Source organism: Leguminivora glycinivorella, chromosome 27 (genome assembly GCF_023078275.1).
Source record: "Leguminivora glycinivorella isolate SPB_JAAS2020 chromosome 27, LegGlyc_1.1, whole genome shotgun sequence".
Classification (NCBI taxonomy): Eukaryota; Metazoa; Arthropoda; class Insecta; order Lepidoptera; family Tortricidae; genus Leguminivora; species Leguminivora glycinivorella.
In genome coordinates, this window is record NC_062997.1 from 3,523,757 (window position 1) to 3,528,756 (window position 5,000).

Sequence of the window (5,000 nt, forward strand, 5' to 3'; positions counted from 1 at the left end):
GAATTGACATACGTCAAATCACACACGAACGTCGCGGCGATACTTGTTATATTATAAATTTTAAAGGGACGATCTCATATGATAAATCTTATTCGAACGAACCCTCAATAGCGTACGTTTTCACGTACGGCAATGTGGTAAAATAATATTTATTTATACAGCCGGCCCTCAGACAGGAGTGGTCCTGGATGTGTCTCCACGGACCGCAATGTGCGTTCGAAATGTCGATGTTCAAATGTGTCCTGCAGTTCACACTATGACGCGCAGTTAACTGCGTTCTTCATCGACCCGCGAGCCAAGTGATCCACCGTCCAGGGTAATAGTTTTTAATTATTACACACTGGTTTTGTGTTGTAAAAAATCAAAATATAATATACACATCATATTATTAAGAAAAATGTATTCATTGCGAAAAATGAAATAAAAAAAAAAATTACCGCATACATAAATTTTCACACACACACTCACATATATGTATCACACAGATGACGTACTGACACGGTTGACGATCGCGCGAGTTTTACAAGACAGACGTCCATGGATAACACTGTAACGCTGTAACGGCGCGGATTTATGCCGGTCGAAGCCAGTCTCTCCATAGTAGACATCAAATTCCCAAAACTGCTTAACAAACGCGACGCGTGATCATCGATCACTCCCGTGCGACATCAAAACTGTCGTCACACATATGTGTGTTGTGTTGTGCGTGTGTCTGTTTGGTAACGGATTATTTTTTGTATAATACACTACAGGCAAACGTCAATTTGTCATTGTGTATTAACACGTTAATGATCCTTCCGCAGGTTCCCCTACGGAAACCTTGTTACGACTTTTACTTCCTCTAAATGATCAAGTTTGGTCAACTTCCCAGCAACGCCGACGGCCGTGAAGCCACCGCGTGTCGGTCCGAAGACCTCACTAAATCATTCAATCGGTAGTAGCGACGGGCGGTGTGTACAAAGGGCAGGGACTTAATCAACGCGAGCTTATGACTCGCGCTTACTAGGAATTCCTCGTTTATGGGGGATAATTGCAAACCCCAATCCCCAGCACGAAGGAGTTTCAACGGGTTGCCCGGGCCTCTAGGCCAAGGAGAACATGCTGATTCCTTCAGTGTAGCGCGCGTGCGGCCCAGGACATCTAAGGGCATCACAGACCTGTTATTGCTCAATCTCGTGCGGCTCGAAACCGCCGGTCCCTCTAAGAAGAATTTTAATACGTCGCCAGTGAGTTGCGCGACCGCGAACGGCCGCGCGCACCTAAATGACGACGCCTATTTAGCAGGCTAGAGTCTCGTTCGTTACCGGAATTAACCAGACAAATCGCTCCACCAACTAAGAACGGCCATGCACCACCACCCACCGAATCAAGAAAGAGCTGTTAATCTGTCAATCCTTCCGGTGTCCGGGCCTGGTGAGATTTCCCGTGTTGAGTCAAATTAAGCCGCAGGCTCCACTCCTGGTGGTGCCCTTCCGTCAATTCCTTTAAGTTTCAGCTTTGCAACCATACTCCCCCGGAGTCCAAAATCTTTGGTTTCCCGGAAGCTGCCCGCCGAGCCATTGTAGTAACGTCGGCGGATCGCTAGATGACATATTTACGGTTAGAACTAGGGCGGTATCTAATCGCCTTCGAACCTCTAACTTTCGTTCTTGATTGATGAAAACACCTTTGGCAAATGCTTTCGCTGATGTTCGTCTTGCGACGATCCAAGAATTTCACCTCTAACGTCGCAATACGAATGCCCCCAGTTATCCCTATTAATCATTACCTCGGAGTTCTGAAAACCAACAAAATAGAACCGAGATCATATTCTATTATTCCATGCACGAAATATTCAAGCAGCATTTTGAGCCCGCTTTGAGCACTCTAATTTGTTCAAAGTAAAATTGTCGGCCCACCTCGACACTCACTGAAGAGCATCGCGATAGGATTTTTATATTGAACCGTACTTTTACATACGATTCACCGACGATATGCTCCGCAAACGTGTCAGTATCGATTCTAAAGAATCGCACCGACAGCGCGGAGCACAAATGCAACTACGAGCTTTTTAACCGCAACAATTTTAGTATACGCTATTGGAGCTGGAGTTACCGCGGCTGCTGGCACCAGACTTGCCCTCCAATTGTTCCTCGTTAAAATATTTAAAGTGTACTCATTCCGATTACGAGGCCTCGTAAGAGTCCCGTATCGTTATTTTTCGTCACTACCTCCCCGTGCCGGGAGTGGGTAATTTGCGCGCCTGCTGCCTTCCTTGGATGTGGTAGCCGTTTCTCAGGCTCCCTCTCCGGAATCGAACCCTGATTCCCCGTTACCCGTGACAACCATGGTAGTCGCAGAAACTACCATCGAAAGTTGATAAGGCAGACATTTGAAAGATGCGTCGCCGGTACGGGACCGTGCGATCTGCAAAAGTTATCCAGATTCATCAAAATGTTACGACTTCGGACGCAAGGCCCTCCGCCGATTGGTTTTGATCTAATAAAAGCACTCATCCCATCACTGGTCAGAGTTCTGATTGCATGTATTAGCTCTAGAATTACCACAGTTATCCAAGTAACCGAGTAAGATCTAAGGAACCAAAACTGATATATTGAGCCATTCGCGGTATCGCCTTAATACGGCTTGCACTGAGACATGCATGGCTTAATCTTTGAGACAAGCATATAACTACTGGCAGGATCAACCAGGGAGCTGCCGTGTTTTCGTCGCGTGTCAGACACAACGACAGAAATACACTAGCGCCGACACGCGTGCGCCGCCCTCCCTCTATCGAAATCGTCGTTCGTCAGAAGGATGACACCGCACGCGCGCAAGACACGAGTCCTATACGAACACACACCATTCGGATATACCGAAATTGGCATGGCGTATCGTAGTAGTAGACACTAACAGATACGTGTTCCCACCAAAAAGATGAGACTCTGTTTGTAAAGCGCTCTCACACGCACACCGTGCGTGCAAAACGCGCCTTAACCGAACGTTCTTTTTAAACCAGACGCGAATGTCACATATTTATTTAATTTTTATTAGTTTCATTTAACATTGTCGATTTGAGACAAAGTCGCTCGCCCGGTGTTAGAGAGCTCGTTTAAAACCCACAACCAATTGCCGTAATTAAGTCTTATTAAATACGGACAATAACCATTGAGGACAAATTGCATTGTACATATAAATCCGATAAATATAATCAGATTCGGTGCGCGCCACACGTACCAAAGGAGACACTATTTCCTCGCTGTTTGGCTGTTTCGTGTCATTTAAACCAAAGTCCAGTCATAGCTCTATATATGCCGTGAACTGGCCGTGGTGACAACACAACAACAAACACAAGTCAATATATTTTTGTGTACTCCCCCCGTTAGGTGGGCTCTATGTTATATTATCCCGTCTGTCACGATCCAGTAGTATAATAATACTGCGCGGAACGCGTAAACAAGGAACAAAGTGCAAATAAAGACATCACAACAACACATAATACATACATACATACTGTAACATACATACATGCGTCGCCGGTCGTCCGTCGCCGCCTGTGCGCGCCGCGCGCCCTCTGCGCCATACCGCCCGTCGCACGCGACAACACATCTCTCGAAACACAACAAGTAGGAGTTGCGCATCGCGACGCATGCGCACTAATAAAGATGCGCAGCACGCGCCGATCCCCGCAGAGAGACAACTGCTCTCTCTCTCTCCATTTGCTGGTTGCTGCGATAGAAGTGTATGGTGTGTGAAGTTACTATTTCTATTTTAGCGTTTACTCACGTTTTTAATGATTTATGATATTATTTATGTAAGATAAACATTTTAAGAGTTTTTTTTTATATAAATGTATATTTTTTTTTTTATATAAATGTATAAAAAAAGACTGCTTTCATACATAAATAAGATGGTCCTTTTCAATTCACAGTTATTCCATTCGGACTAACTGCAACTTTTTTTTTTTTTTTTTTTTTTTTTTTTTTTTTTTTTTTTTTTTTTTTTGTCGTATATACTATTTTTGAATTCTTTTTATATCTTTTTACAATAAAAAAAGTTTAAAAGTTAATTATACGGCAATAATAAAAAAAATATAAATTTTTTTTTTTGTAAAAAAAAAAATTTTATATTTTTTTTTTTTTTTCATTATGTACTATTATTAGCAGTTCACAGCATTGCGATACAGCGAGGAAATGTCGCCAGTATCCTTGGTACAATGCCTCAAGGGCCTATTTTAGACATAAGCTAGGTTTTAAGTTTAGTCTTAGTTTCTTATATAATTATGTAAATATGTTCGTGTAAATAAAGAGATTAAAAAAAAAAAAAAAAAAAGAGTTAGGTTAGGTCATGTTAGGTTAGGTTAGGTTAGGTTAGGTTAGGTTCGGCACATTTTTTTCTTCTTTTTTTTTTTTTCATTATACATATATTATTAGCAGTTTAATTGTAAGTGTAAATAAAGATATTTAAAAAAAAATAGTTAGGTTAGGTCAAGTTAGGTTAGGTTAGGTTAGGCACTTTTTTTTTCTTTTTTTTTTTTTTTCATTATACATATATTATTAGCAGTTTAATTATACATATAAAAGTAAAATAGGAGAGAAAAAAATGTTAAGAATTGTTAAAAAAAAAAAAAAAAATTGTCATGTCATCCTAACCTAACCTAACCTAACCTAAGTTAGGTTAGGCACTTTTTTTTTCTTCTTTTTTTTTTCACTATACATATATTATTATACATATAAAAGTAAAATAGGAGAGAAAAAAATGTTAAGAATTGTTAAAAAAAAAAAAAAAATTGGGTTAGGTTAGGTCGGGTCCTAACCTAACCTAACCTAACCTAACCTAACCTAACCTAACATACCTAACCTATTAGGCACTTTTTTTTTTTTTCATTATACATCATTAGCAGTTCAATCATACGTATTAAAAGTAAAGTAGGAGAAAAAAAAAAGTTAAGAATTCTTATTTAAAAAAAAAAAAAAAAAAAAAAAAAAAAAGTTAGTTAGGTAGGTCACGTTAGGTTAGGT

General features: G+C 40.5%; 2 non-coding genes across 2 annotated transcripts; both read right to left on the minus strand.

Annotated features, from left to right (window-relative positions):
• Positions 1–162: 162 nt before the first annotated feature.
• On the minus strand, positions 163–319 carry LOC125240384. The gene has a single exon (XR_007178610.1). It is a non-coding gene; the product is annotated as a 5.8S ribosomal RNA (ribosomal RNA).
• A 467-nt stretch (positions 320–786) lies between these two features.
• LOC125240388 lies at positions 787–2,693 on the minus strand. The gene has a single exon (XR_007178614.1). It is a non-coding gene; the product is annotated as a small subunit ribosomal RNA (ribosomal RNA).
• Between the last annotated feature and the right edge of the window lie 2,307 nt (positions 2,694–5,000).